This window comes from Poecilia latipinna, unplaced genomic scaffold, assembly GCF_001443285.1.
Source record: "Poecilia latipinna isolate Pla-1442-1.1 unplaced genomic scaffold, P_latipinna-1.0 Scaffold175, whole genome shotgun sequence".
NCBI classification, from domain to species: domain Eukaryota; kingdom Metazoa; phylum Chordata; class Actinopteri; order Cyprinodontiformes; family Poeciliidae; genus Poecilia; species Poecilia latipinna.
Window position 1 is genome coordinate 426,542 of NW_015112791.1, and position 15,661 is coordinate 442,202.

Genomic DNA, 15,661 nt, shown 5'->3' on the forward strand with positions numbered 1-15,661 from the left:
TCGGGACTTTTTCATATCCCGTGAATATTGGTCGGGACATGTCCCTACCGTCCCTACCCAAACCTACGCCCATGCTTGGATTTACAACCATTTCTGAACCCCAGTTATGCCGACGACAGAAGTACCTTTGGAAAAGTCAACCTTTCCCATCCAGGGAATATCTGATCCAATTCCACTGACGCAACCAAGCGTTGGCTTGCAGTACACCGTTTATATCACACATGCCCCTTCTATGGCTTACATCTGCTGCTCAGTCCAGATTTGTTTTTCATTTCCAAATTTACACAACACTGATTTAATTAATCGAAAAAATTTGTATGTTCATGCACCACCGTAACTTTTGTGTTTGTCTTGACTAATCTGTCACCACAATCTCGTATCCCCCAGGGATACTATAGCTAAATGCCAAACCAATTAAGTTAAGCTTCTTTGCAGTTTCCTACACAAAAATGAGGGTAGGATGTGGGCCGTAGGGCCAGTGTATTTCAGCAGAGTTGGGATTTGTGTCTCCTGGCCTCTGAACAGCCATGTAGAAATGCTAACACAGTATATTTTCATCTGTTGACAATCTAAACTCTACTTTAAGGACACACACTTACTTACTTAGACATTTCTGTCAAAAGGAAAAATGAGACTGCTTCTCTGGCCTTGTTGATGCCCAGTTGGCTGCCTGCCTATTTGTATCAAAGGCACTACTCCGTTTATTTGCATTACTATTATTTTTTTGGCTTCTCCCGTTTTATTTGGCACTTTAATACAAAGACACACTTGCTCGCGTCCTCACTGAACTTAAGGCAAACATTACTGGTTGTGAAGTGAGTGAAGACACCCACGCCAAGGACGCCATGGGACATCTCGTCGGATCATTTGTTGGAAAGCTTATTGTTTGTATCAAATGGATGATTACAGTTTGAGCTTAACAAATATACAGACTATAGAAAGAAAAAACAAAACACGAAATGTTTTTCCTCGTTGTCTAACAATAAGACAGCACTCTTTTCCTGTTATCACTTAGTTAGGATTACCACAACTATTTCTGTTAGCCAGAATGCCAGCTCAGAGGTTTACATACCCCAACATTACTATTTCAAACAATTAAGGAAAGCCCAGACGACGATGTATTTCAAAACCTTTGAGCTCTTTAGAGGCACACTTGTGAATGTAATTTAAGGCAACAACTGAAACACACTTGTGTGACATGGTGGGAAATTAAATCGGCCAAGATACATGGAAGACAACTTTGAACTTCCTCATATCATTTTCAACTTTTACTATAATTTCTAGGTATTTGAATTATTGAACAATGCAACCTATTGTAATTACTCCACTGAAGTTCTGTCTTTGCGCCAACAGAGGCATAGTAGTCTCCGGTAGAGATCTGTTTATTGGTTTGTGGTTGCAATGTGACAAAATGTAAAATAAGTTCAAGGGATTTGAATACCTCTACTTGGAGGTAAGTTGGGTAAGAAATGTGTCAGTGGCCTATAATAGGTAACCAGAACTGTTGAGGCAAGGTAAACGTTTCTTTTATAGACTCAAGTCCTCAGCACTGGCTGATTAATACATTAGTCTATTTTTTTCTCTTGTCAAATAACTTAAATTTAATTACTATTGCGAAAGGCCTTATTGCAACTTCAAGTCTATAAAAACTAATCAAGGTCCACCAGCAGGTGGGCCTTTTCGAAACATGCCTGACAAGGCTGAGCAGTTCAGCAGATGAAATGAGAGGGCGACCTCACAAAGGTGACTGCCAGACTCTTTGGGTTGACAGGAAAGAACTATTTCCGTGCTTAACTTGGCTGACTCTTACCAGGCTCGCCTCTGCTTAGTTTTCCTGTCCGCATGGTTGAACACTGGTACTGGACCAGTTGTGGAAGAGCCAAGGTGCTCTCAGAAGACTTGATATCCCACTGCTGGTCCCTTTGACTGTTTTGTGTCCTTGGTGGATGTTTCAAGTCCAGTGACCTCTTTCGTAATTGAGTCGTTTCGCCTCGTCTCTAAGCTAGCCTTGTGAATGAGAAGTGGATAATTAACGGAGACTTAACAGCACTTGTCGGTGCAAGTGCCAGATCAGCGAACATGCCAGCAGCCCAGTTGTTTCAACATTTTTTATTTATTTATTTTTTTTGCAAAGGTTGGCAGGTTTTGAGCTCAATTTCCAATAAAGTTCCTGAAAAGAAAACGAAGTGGATTTTATCAAAGCTGCCAACAAGTTACCTCTTTAGGGATCTTTGTGTGAGGTGCCTCTGTAGACTGAATTAAATGTGCTTGTGATTTCCTCACCGGTCGATGTGGGGGTTTTTTCAGTGTCAAGTTATTCTAAGTAATAGCCCTCAGCTCTGTATCTACAACGGCCAAGACAAACCTGGTACTTCAGCTGATACAATCTTATCTGTTTAATCTTGAAAATGGAAACGTTTGGGCCTCCGTGTCTCGCTGCCGGTATGAACTGCTCCCAGACTGGCCCCCTTTCAGCAGAGCTCATCGTCGTGTTGGGGGGGAAAAAAGCACTCGCTGTCATGTTTACCACTCTTCCAAGAGGCGGTCTTGAAGGCTACAATCTTGTATCAGCTCACAGTTTTCGGTAGTAAAATTTCAGGGATCTATCGATGCTCCAAAGCCTCACAGCTTGGTTCAGCGGTGCCAGCAGTGAAGAACAAATGTGCCAAGTCTGGTGGATTTGGCTCTTTTCACACCCCCTGGCGTCCAACACAGATGTATCCAGCTGAGGTACAATAATTTGACACCTTTTAAGGAGTTGGACCCTTTAGCGTGACAACCACTGCTTTGTTTTATATTCCTGCCTATTTTGAACGCAATAAAAAATTACAGTCAGCAACATCTAAACTGTGTTTTTATCCACTTTGGACCTCTGCCCCTTCCCACCCCTTTCAATTCCCTTTATTCCTCCCTTTCCTATGTGGGATTTAACGTACATTTTGTGGTAACCTTGCTAGGTTATCGTTTTTTTCTATGTTCTCTCGTACTGAATAAAGGCTTGTTTCTCAGTGCCTGCTTGTTAAGACTTCAAGGACAGCTCCCTCCATCTGGTATTAAGTATTGCTGGTGCCAGTGTCGGGTTAACTGACACTCCTACACTTCTACTAATGGCAGCAAACATTCATCTCCTATGAGGCGCTCACCTTGGAAAGAAAAAGAAGAAAAAAAATCACTAAGCCCCCTCATCCCCAATCACAGTGGGGCTCTCACCACCCACTGCATGAGACTATGGTCATGAAAAGGGGGATTGTTTCACATTCAGGCACACAAGAGCCAAAAAAGTAATATGCATGTTCTGTCATGGATTTGCTTTCCTTTCAATTCCAATGAGAAGTTGAGAGGTGTTAAAAGTAAAAAGAGAAAAATCAGCATTTTACTGTTTGATTAGATTACGGATCGAGACGTATTTCCCAATTTTTTGGTAGAGTTACCCTGATAAACAAAATATTGTCTTTCTAAAATTGTTTGTAATATATAATTATGTGAAACTCCTGGTGCTTCTGTTTGATGTAGGGATTCAACACAAAATAATCAAAACAATATATCTTATGCTGTTGCTTCAGGTTGTGGGGAAGGTTAGTTGTAGCTTTTGTCAGGATTGTCTGCCTTCATGTTTCCTCTCAACATTCACAAACTTACAAACATTCTTAAAGGGGCAGCATTATGTCTTTATGTCCACCCACATAGAACCATTTTATAGCACAATTGAAAAATGACATTACCTGCAGTTGTTAGAAACTAAAACTAAAACTGTATAGCAAACATGACTTAAAAGAAATTTGACTTCGCGATTTAACGCCTCAAAATTGGTTTATTTAAGAAATTCCTGCTCTTTCCAACTCTCTGTATTCAGGAAGTCATCACAACAGCATTCATCTATTAAGCGTTTACAAAGAGAAATAGATCGTATGATGAGCTCAGCAGATGGAGTTCCACCAAGTGGTTGCTAATTGCTGCTGGCTAGTCTGAAGGAGCTGAGTGAGGGAGTTCCCCAAAGCGTTTTACCAATGGTTGCCATGGGAGATTTCACAGATTTCTCAAACATGCGTGACAGAATTAAAGCAAGATCCCAGGTATGTTTTTGATAAGAGAGTAATATTATAACATGATGTCAAACTCAAAAAAGTTGATTTTACATCATACTGCCCCTGTAAGAGCAACCAATTAACCTAACAGTCATGTTTCTGGATAGTGGGGGAAAAGCTGGGGTACCTAAGGAGATCCTCCATGCAGAAGGACCCCATATGAATCCAGGGCCTCCTTGTTGCACTGTTGACATGTGTTACACTGTGCAGCCCCCCCAAAAATGTGTTTTTTGGCGTAGTTTTCTCAGACAGCTCATGTATGAATTTTTTATAAGTAAATAGAGAATATATTAAAGGTTGGCGGCAATGCTCCATCTTTACTCCGTGGCCATGATGCCCAACATCTCATGGATTGACGAGAGAACAAGTCTTCTTCATGTCAGGAAGTAAGAAGAGGGGGCTGGTGGAAGGTCTAAAGAGAACCAGGAAGAACCTGAACTGATCCATCAGTTTTTTTTTATAACATTTTTATAACACGTCATCCTATTCCTCTTGTCTCAATTGACACTGTTGTGTTTCACGACTGGTGAAAGATCGAAAGGGAGCAAAAGCCATTTTTAATCCATAAATATCTTGTCCAGATGAGTCAGGAATAAAGACAAGTGCTTCTCAAACCACAGCAGCTCAGCATCAGCACCCGTCCTCCTCTGAACCTCCTTCTCTGTGGAAACCTAAACAGCTTTTTAAGAATGAAGAGGTTTTTCAGTTTGTTGCTAAATATAGGCCCACCTGGTGGGCGGCGACATGTTCCAGAGCCATTTTCAACAAAGATGAGCCCCAGGTCCAGCCCTGCGCCCAGCGGGTGGCGAGTGCCGGTGGTCCGCCTTTCTCTTATGCACTGGCTCTAAAGTAAACACTGCAGTCCTGCGGTGAGCAACAACATGGCAACGAGCGAAAGGCCTCTCTGTGCAGATACACACAGCTTTGGTGTGTTGTCTCTGCTGGCCCTCTCAGTCTTGGCCCTGCCCATCACAGGGGCCTGGGCAGGGGTCGAGGACCAGAGACAGACCTTGATGTTTGATCCCAGAAACCTGCTGGGAACCTGGTGGTGGTGGTGGGGGAGTGTTGGACTCCTCTAAATAAACATCTAAAGAGAATGTTATACATATATATATTCGTGTTTGTTAATTTTGAGTAACAGGGTTATTAAAGTCTAACAAGAAAGTTAAACTCTATCAACCATCGTAATGTATTTCTTGGAATACATTACGATGGTAATAAGGAGCCCAGGTAGAATAAATGTATTACATTTTTTATGCTAGGTTTAAGCTAAACCAGTGAGAGCATGGGAACAACAACTTGATATCCAGAGGTGAATTGTGTAAATGATTTATTTTACTTATATATATGTATATATATACACACACTACTATTTTGCCACAGAGCAGTGAGAGAAACCTCAAGTCTGATCAGGAAATGTATGAAATCTGAGCATTTCTATGACAGAGGTGGGGTAATGGGCCATTAATCATCACTATCATTCCCAATAAAGACTCAGATTAATCAAAGCAGAGGACAACCGAGCAGCCCAGTCCTTATCCACTGAGGAAAATAAGGGGCAACAGGTAAGCCTTTATCCATTCAGCCCTGTTCTTGCATTGCTCTCCTATACACGAAGATCATAATTTAGGGAGTATCAATGGCTACCTGAGAGGACCACAGGGGTGGCGAATAGCGGGGGCTGTGGCTTTCTGAGCTTCTTAGCGGTGGGAGCAAAAGGATTTACGGTAACTCTCAGACAAGCGTTCACAGCTTGGACGTTTGGCCGGGAATTGATATTGTGTCTGGCTGAGGATCAAACCCACTGAGCCCGAGGTCCAAAAGTATCTACACAAAAACCTGAGGATGTTTGAATGATAAATCGCCGACATTTAGTGGTGAAGCAGAAAAAATATTGGCCTTGCTGGGGATATCAGCTTTAATCCTAATTTACAGTGAGCGTACATGCTGGGTGGCTTGATTGACCAGAGATCGGCTGCTGGTCTAATTTACACGCTTCTCTTACACGCTCCTCTGACTGAGGATATAGGTTTTCCTGCAGATTCAGCACAGGTGTAATAAGAGAGCGCGACCGTGCAGTGGAAGAAATGTAGTCAGCGGGGGCATTATTGAATATCAGCCACTGTTTCAGGTAAATTGACCGAGTTATCTTTTAGTTGATATCCATTCCTGTTAGATCATTTCTCCACGCAGCTGCAACTTATTTGAGTTCCCCCATAAGCCCTCAGTGATTCTGGTTTTGATAATAGAGGAACCAGCTTTGGGAAATTTCCTGAATACTATTTAATGAGAAAACCACATGGTTTCAATAGCTCAGGATGTTAATATATCTGATGTGCAAAGGAAAAAAAAAAAAAACTCAACTGTGCAAACTTTCCTGTTAAGAAGAATAAAAGTCGACATAAAAATGTTTTGGGAATACTTTATGGGATTTTATGTGTGTTGTGCTCAGGTAATAGTAGCACCGCATATGGTGCTGTCCAAAAGTATTCACATCCCTTGAAATTGTTCACATTTTGTCAAATTACAACCCTCAAATTTCTATAAATTTTATGTAGATTTCCTGTATTAGACTAACAAAGAGTAGCACAAATCTGTGCCAGCAAAAGGAAAATGATACAGGTTCGCAATTATTATTATTTTTGACAAAAATAAAAAAGAGATTCAACTCCTTTTACCCTTGGTTAAAATACAATGCAACCATTGTATTTAACCATGAGACATAATCTACAAATGACAATATGTTTGTTAGGATTTCACAAAGTTTGATGTTCTTGAATTATTGTGCAGTCGACAAATTTTTATGAAAGAAGCTCAAATTTGAGGTTTTCCAAAGGGGAGAAAAAGGCAAACATCTGTACACTGGATATCACTGTAGGAAAACACGGTAGGAGCAGCAGCATGATGAGGGGATTATTTTCTTCACCACAGACAGAAAATGGGATTAAAACTGGGACGGAAGTTCCCTTTTAGGAGGAATACCACCCTAAACATGCAGCCAAAACTGCAATGGAAAAGTGTATTTAGAGCGGCTCAGTAAAAGTCCAAACCTAAACCACTGACACTTAACCTGTGACAACACCTCAAACAGAAGTTTGCAGATCTAATCCAATCAACCTGACTGAGATTAAGAAGAATGGTGGAAAAAATAGCAAAGACAAACCCCAATAGACTTTGCAGCTACAATTGCAGCAAGATTTGGTTCCACAAATGGTAAGAAAACTTTTGAACGACACTGTTGGTCAGATGAAGTTCTTTACACAGCAAAGGCCCAAAAATGACTAATTTACTAATCCTAATTTACCAACCACCACACAGTAAAAGAAAATACTCACAGTGCTAATATTAGGGAGACTGATTAAGGTGCTACTATTAGGGTTTGGCTTTAATACTGGTCAAAAGTAGGAACGCCCTCAACCCTTTCCTTTGGTGCTCATGCCCTCTATCTTCAGTGGCACTCTACATGAAATTTCGAGGAGCCAGACCAAACATGCCAAGGCAGACCACAGGGTTACTCACAGCCGCTGCACATTCTTTTGAGGCTGAAATGCAACCTGGTCCTATTTTTCAGCAGCTTGTCAGGCTCAGTGTGGTGCAGAGAGGCAAACTAGGGAGGAAAACTGTTGTCACCTTTCTATAGCTTTTACCCCTGCAGACAAGGAGGAAGCTTCTGCTGTCGAAGTCAGAGAGAGAGAGGGGAAGAGAGAGAGAGAGAGAGAGAGAGAGGGGCTGCTGGTCGGCATGAAACAGAGGATCCACTAAGAACATCAGCAGGGCCAGAGGAAAATAAAATAAATAGAAAGAATAGGAGTTTATTAGCGATGGACACACTTCGGCAGAGCAGTAAGTGCACAGCAACCACAAATAAACAAAAGCATCTACTAGACTGAAATTGTAGCGACGACATAACAATTTGAGACAAATTCAGTAAACATTGTTGTAAATACCAGAGGAAACCACACCTTCCCCTGTTGGTACTTAGAAAGTAGTAGTTGTTTTTTTTATATATATTTATTAATGCTTTGTCTAAGAGCATCTCTTTCTATTTGTCCCTTTTCTCCTCTCGCTCTCTTTCATTGGTCCCCATTGGACAGCGTTCTGACTTGGCCTGGAAACAGTGGAGGGCATTCAATATGTTCGAGCTTGTCATCAAATCAAGCTTACTTTGAAAAATGCTTGTTATGACTGCAGCCAACCGTATCCACCAACTCTGCACCCAGCGAGAGGGGACGCAGGAGAGGAAGACTTTCAGTCAGTCGCGTCATAATTAATCCAAGGAGACTTTGAAATAATTGTCCAATAACAGACAGAGTGATGCAGTGCAAAGATGACAAGTAGTAATGGAAAAACTTCATATTGCGCCCTGCAAAAGTATTTATGCTCCTTAAACTGTTTCACATGTCAGCCTGCAACCGCAATCTTCCATGTATTTTATTGGGATTTTTATAAAATAGGCCAGCACAAGTCAGAGCTTAATTGAGAAGTGAAAGGAAAATAAAATTTGATATTATTTTACAAATAATAAACTGAAAAGTATGGAGTGACTATTGTATTAAAACTCCAAAAACCCAGTCCAACCTATTTATAGAGTGCACGTGTGTATTTTAATGTTAGTAGAGATAAATATTCAAGAAACTGGAATATGACTGTATTCTAATTTAGAGCAACATTTAAGCAGGTATTAAATATACTTAAAGCTATATTGCTGTATTTAAAAAGTAACTTTTTTTAAAATACAGATGTAACATTCTAATTTTAAATATCACGCTTTCAATAACTGCAAGTGAAAAATCATCACAATTAACAGAAATAAAGACTTTCAAACATCCATATGTGTGTAATTCATTCATATAAAGCAGGGATGTCAAGCTCATTTTTATTTTGGGCCATATCAAAAATCTGAATGTTCTTTAAGGGCCGACTGTGCCAGAATGTATTGATAAAACCAACTAAACAGTTAAAGTATCAATAAATAGCTCTTCCTCCAGGATTTTGTGATGGGTTTAGTGAGTTTTTCCAATCAAAATTACATATTTTGTAGTGCCAGTTTAGAAATATTTGTAAGGAATTTGTACAATTTTTGCTCCAATGCATGATGTTAATAATTCACCATGACTGTAACTTGACATCAAGTAAAGCTGAGGCAGTGGTCACTTAAACTCAATGTCTTTGACCAATTTTGAGGAAGATTTGCTATAAAATCAGAACAAAAAGATTTGTTGATTTTGTGTACATTTTGCAGATTTCTTAAAAACTGGAAGGACTTATTGATGAAATCTGGAGTTTAGAGGGCCACGTAAAAAGCTACGGCGGGCCAGATTTGGTCCCCGGGCCTTGAGTTTGACACAAGTGATATAAAATGATAAAAATCCTGAAATAAACAGAATTTTCGATAATATTCTAATTCATTTAATGCTGTTCTGAGGGAGCCTCAGAGATTTGGTTTTTGAGAAAAATAGTCAACTGGATTATGAAGGCGAAGAAGCAACTCCAGACATCAGAAAGGTGTGGAGAAGAAAGCCGTTTTTTAGAAAGCTTCATTCAAAGTTTGACTGAAACCACAGGGAACATGTAGAAGAAAAAAAGCTCTGGTAATGTAAGACTAAAACTGAGCTTCTGAGTCTACAAGCAAAAAAACAAAAATCGTGCTCTATGTACTAGTTTGTGTTGGTCTATAACATAAAATCCTAATAAAATACATTGAAGTTTGAGGATCACCTTGAAAACATTCAGAGTACGTAGGGTTTTACACTGTAAGAACATAAAAAAATAATAATTTAAAGACATTTTTTTTTCCTTTTGTGAAACGACTCAATGGTGCTTTTGGCACTAACATTGCCGGTGCTGCAGGAATATTCCCTGTCCATACGAAGGGCTTAAGCAACCGGTCAAATATGTTATGAATAAACCTTTTACAAAGTAACTGAGATCAGACCACTAAAGTCTGGCTTTACCATCTACACTTACCATTATCCACTTATGGCCGCCAGATGACAAACTGCAAACCCTTTAAGCTGTCTGCTCGACTTTGTTTTAGTATTTTCTGACATTTCCTTAAGTGCCTTCTTGCATCGACTGCCATTTTCACTGTTGGTTTCTGCTGAAGAGCTGTCGAGTGATGGAAACAGAATGGCAACTCTAAGAAAGTCAACACTTTAATGAGTTCAAAGAGCACCGGGGTGGTATAACCCAACTTCAGACATGTATTACAATAAACCTACTGTCAGTGATTGACTTCTGAGGTGGCTTTTGTTTTGTTCTCCAGCCAAGGGTGGATGTCCTCCAGATTTGTGGGTCTATGAAAGTCGTAAAATTCATTGATCATCAGTCCAACACAAAGATATCTGGAAAGTGAACATAATACTCTGCCCTGTCTCACATTCTTTACCAAAGTTTATGAATCGTTCCACATTTTGTCCAAGCTTGTAGATAGTCAAACGGCCAGCAACCTTTCCTGACCGTTCCCTTTCTGCAGGAACGCTGAAACATTAGTGCTGACATGACACTTTCCTGGCCTCTCACCTGCAGGAAACAAAGTAAAAAAAAAAAAAAAAAAAACAGTTTTCATTTTAAACATAAAAGACTGCTGATCAGCTTATATTTTGTTTTCAGCACGCCAATCTACAAGTTCCTCTAAGTCCAGGCTTCCATCGGCCGCAAAAACCTACACATTCCTCCTCTGGGTCCGACCGCAGAGGCAGCTCGCCTCCTCCGTCGACCAAAACTCACTGTGAACGTTTCAAAGAGGAATTGACTCTCCAAGAAACACTGCCAGCTTTACCACTGAAATAGATTTCAATAAATTTTAATTTCCGCAGCCACTTTTCCTGGTCTTGAGAAGGTAATGAATTAGCAAACAAGGGCCTCAAAAGAATTCCCTCCCATTACTCTTTGCTCAATGAATTACTGTCGACCACACAAGAAAAACAAAGGATGGCAAGTTTATTTTGCTGCGGTGGGCCGTTTCAACATAGCAATTATTCACTGACACCACCATCAAAGGTTCTTCAATCAAAGACAGAGTACTCTGTAATGCATCGTCACATTATTATTAATAAAAATAAAAATACAAAAATGGAGGCATGTTTTGTATATTTTGACACAGGAAAAACTTACACTTGCTCAATATTAGTGCTGGAAGAAAGTTATTGCAGCAAAACTGACTAAAATGATGAAAAAAAAAAAACAACCCAGTCACATAAGGTCAATAATCAGCCCAAACTACAACGCAGTTACAGTTATTTTTAAGAGGACATTGAAAGTATGTTTTTAAAGAACAAAAATACAATATTTACTGTACAGTTCTGTAGAAGAAACACAGTTTTACGCACAACTTAGCAGATACAGTCTATTTAGTGTAAATGTCAATAAGATAAAAATGTTTAAAATAGAAAAAAAAGCAAACAAACAAGCAAAAAAAAAAAAACCTCAAAATTTTTTAATCATTATCCAAACATGTAAACATGTCTTTGCATGTACAGCAAATTACAAAAAAGTTTCAGAGCTTTTTGGGATTCTGTTTGAAAAACCAAGGCAAAGCAGCGCAACATTGTAAAGCGGAAAAAAAAAATAATAATAATTGGATTTACTAATTCTACCACAGATTTTTAATGAGGTTGAGGTTTTGACTAGGCCATGCTGCTGAATAAATAACTCTTGACCCATCCTGACGCAAGCACGCTAGTAAGGTTGAAGATTTATCAAATGCGAGGAAACCTCTCACTGCTTTGGTGAACTTGGTCGCTCCCGTTGCCCGGAGCGTCCCCGTTTTTATCTGCGTGAGCTCGCAGTAACTGTGGCCGTCTGCGTCTGCGTACGTGTGCGCTTAAGTGGCCTGCGTGTGGCCAGACTCGAAGGGCTGATCTTGGCCCCCGGCTCCTGCTGGCGTTCAGCGTGTCTGTAAAGAAACAGCTGGAGGCAAAGCCAACACCGGTCGCACTCAGGAGCTCGGCTCTGCCGGCGGCGACAGATTCCAGAACTTTCCACCGGCCCGCGTTGCCATGCCAACGGGCCTTGGCACGCCGCTGCTGTCCTCATCTGCACACCTGGCCCACCAAGGGTCCAGAATCACCTCTCCTGTCGCTGTGTGATGAACAGGTCATTTACAACCCAAGTGTTTGTGTGTTTTTCAGAGTTATGGGCCCGGGTAAAGAAAACAGCACGGCGCTGGACCTCCAGCGCTTCGCTCTAATCAAACAGAGCCGAGGATCGCAGCCCTGTAGACTAGCTGGGCTTACATTCGGTCAGGCTGTTACTGTGGAAAAGAAGAGTCCGTTAATAAAACAGTTCAGTGAGGACTTGTTGTTGATTGTCTATGATTGGATGCTCTTGTGGCTTGAGTTGGACTTATTGGCATGGAAAAACAAGATTTGCAACTCCTACAAGAGTTAAATCGGTTCTCACAGACTAGTTCTGTAGGTACTTCTATGTATATTATTGCAAAAGACATTTTTTTTTTCAAACGCGTTGGTGATCTTTGCCAACAGGTGGGGTAAGGTAAGGTCATTTTATTTATGGAGCACATTTTCAGCAACAAATATTTATAAGTTGAAAGTGCTTTACATGAATTAGATGGGAATGAAAGAAAATAACAAAGAGCAAAAGAAATAAAGAAAAGAAAGAAGTTAGTTTAAGAATAAGTAGTCCGCAATTTATAAACAAGTAGGTTTTTTTTCTGTATTCTTGTTCTGATAAAACTAGACGGTGCTTTCTAAATTTGTTCTAGATTTGTAAGTTTCTCTGGGTCTTAAATGTTTAATGCTAATGAGTAGTTTCTCTAGAAAAACTAATGGGAGTTTTCTCTGGATTCTAAGTTTGTTCTAATTCCTGTTCTAGGTTGAGTGAAGTATATAAACTAGATACTATAAGCTAGAGTTCTGGTTTGCTATAATAAGTATAAGTACTTCATAACTGGTTTCTCTGGATTCTTGTTCTGATAAAGCTAAATGTCGCTTCTCCAAGTTTGATTCTACAAAGTAGATTTCAATTTACTATTCTGATATCCTCCAAACATTTTCTTCCTGTCTTGAAACGCCTACCTGCGGACAAGATACCTGTGTGAAATTTTCTGTTTGTTTCATCAACTCTTCAAGCAAACTGAAGCACATTAATTAAAAACACGTCAGTCGGAGCGAATCTGTGGTTTAGCTGTAGCTAAAGCCAGATGGAGACCCGATTCGCTAAAGTCAAAATCCTCTGGTGTTACTATGACTGCATACACATTAGTGAAAACATTACTGACTTTTTTACAACAGCAACAACAAAAAGATAATCAGATTCACATCGGTGTGATAAAACAGTGACATAGGCGCAAGTAAAGAAATAGCATCGTATTTTGCAGGCTGAAAACGAGATAAAAGATTATGAAACCAGAAAAACACTGTGCGGTACGAGCGTAAAACGGCCAGACTGAGACCATTACTCTCATTACGGAGGCTTAATGTTGCATTTACCTTCAGAGTTAGGAATGACCTCACACCCTTAACTATGTTTTGTCTGCAAGTCAGAAAAAACAGTTGAATTTGCCCAATGTTTTGCTACGTGACCTGGCTGCAATTTGCCATACAAGCAAATAACCATCATGTCATTATGGAGGTTACAGAGTCGTACTCAGTAAAATAGAAAGTGCCTCCCAAAGAGGCCTGTTAGTCAGACCAGAATTACCTTTTGAAAATAACAACCCTCATGAAGCATTCTTTTAATTAAACACACCACATTTCTGCAATATTTTCTACTGGTCTGACGTAAAGTTCTACTTTTAGCAGAAAAACCGTCAAAATGAACAGAAATTTTCTACTTTTAGCAGAAAAACCGTCAAAATGAACAGAAATAAAATTTTAGTGTAATTCGTCTACTGATGATAATGTGTTGCTGACATAAATGAAGTTTTGTCATTTATTGAATATGACTGTAAATGTGATTATTACTAGAGTATGTGGTATTCTGTGTGTTTGACCCAATAAGTCCTGAAGTACAATAGCCTGGGTACATTTTAATGGATGTATTTTTCTTCATTTAAAAACAAACTCTACATAAAGCACATGGTGACAGTGGAGAGGAATTACTTCTCAGTCTTAACGGCCATCTGCTGCCACTCACCGGGGGTCAAGAGGTCAGACTGTAGTCGGAAAAGGCAGAGACGTGTTGGTCCAGGATGAGTTTTTATGGGAAGAAATATCTCTATCAAACAGAAATCGCTGAGTCAATAATATTTACCATGGAACAGATCAACAAATCAATTACAGTAGCAGTTCTGTTAATAGTCCTGTCCTGTCCTAATAAACACAGAGTCACTTTAAGAGAGCCGAGCAAACAGAGGGAGAATTACTAATGCCAGTCCATTTGAAAAGTATCTAAACTTTTATCTAAACTCCTTTTAGATAAAATTATCTTTAATAAAGTTTTGCATTCCAAACTGTTTGAGGAGATTTCCTTTACTTAGATTGAAGCTTTGTCGGCTCCAGACCTTTCACTTGTTTTTGTTTTGTTGCTGTTGCCCAGAGCAACAGCAGCTCTGTTTTTAGTGAAAAACGTCTTAGTTCATTTTGTTTTAATAGATCCTATCATTTTACTTCCTTTATGAGTCAGGTAACAAAACCATTGCCGGTGAGTGTAGCCAGTTGTTGCCGTGTCAGGCTGTGATTTTATGCCATTAGATAAACATATAATTACAGAACAGCAAAGATACGGCACATTTTCGTCACCAACATATCTCTGTATGTTGGTCAAAAAGTAAAAACAAATATTACCTATCAAGTGGAAAACTTAAGTTGGAGTTTTGGTGTTAAACTAGTATTAGTTTAACACCAACGTCTCCACATTCTGTAGAGAGACGTCATCCTTACTGGCCAAAACACAAATAAATATGATTGATTAATAATTAAGAGCATATTGTTCATTAAAAAGTTAACAGCATGAAATTGCTGCTGAGAAAAGACAAAACTTGATGCTGTGAAAAGGGAATTTTACCTATGGAGCCTTGAGTTGTTTTAAGACATAAACTCAAGATCTTGGCAGCAAGCTAACGATGTGTTTTTTTTTGTTTTTTTTGTTTTTTGTACTTATGACTAGCCATTCTAATTCATTTTTGGAAAAAGAAAAATGTCATAACCTGATATTCAAGGAGGAGAAGTAAGAGGTTAGGCACATCATAAAATGCACATTTCACCTGGTTTATTTTGGCTCAAACATCTTTTAAAGCAAAGCTTAGCGGAGAAACTATTTTGAATTTGTGCTGGACGCAGTCGCCACCCAGGATTCTCCGAGTGTAAATTTACACACAAACATTCTCTCCCACAGTCGGGGTGGAGCATAAAGAGAAAACACGATTTGTGCGTGGATGTCTGACATGTGAGCACTTTGATTGATGGGCAGCTGCAGCGCACAGGCCGATCCTTATTGAAGGCGAGAGGCTGCCAGCTCTGACGGATGCGTGGGCTTCGGTCTCCTTGGTACATGATCAGGTGTTTGACTGTCTGGTAGGAAGGAAGTCCTTATTAATTTTGAGAAGGCCACGGCTCAGCAACCTCAGTTATGCCTGCTCACACACACACACACACACACACACACACACACAC

General features: G+C 39.8%; 1 long non-coding RNA gene across 1 annotated transcript; it reads right to left on the reverse strand.

Moving 5' to 3' along the window:
* Positions 1–10,058: 10,058 nt before the first annotated feature.
* On the reverse strand, positions 10,059–12,020 carry LOC106946070 (uncharacterized). The gene is made up of 4 exons (XR_001424689.1): positions 11,809–12,020; positions 10,465–10,607; positions 10,307–10,381; positions 10,059–10,193 (listed from the first exon to the last, which is right to left on the reverse strand). It is a non-coding gene; the product is annotated as an uncharacterized LOC106946070 (long non-coding RNA).
* Between the last annotated feature and the right edge of the window lie 3,641 nt (positions 12,021–15,661).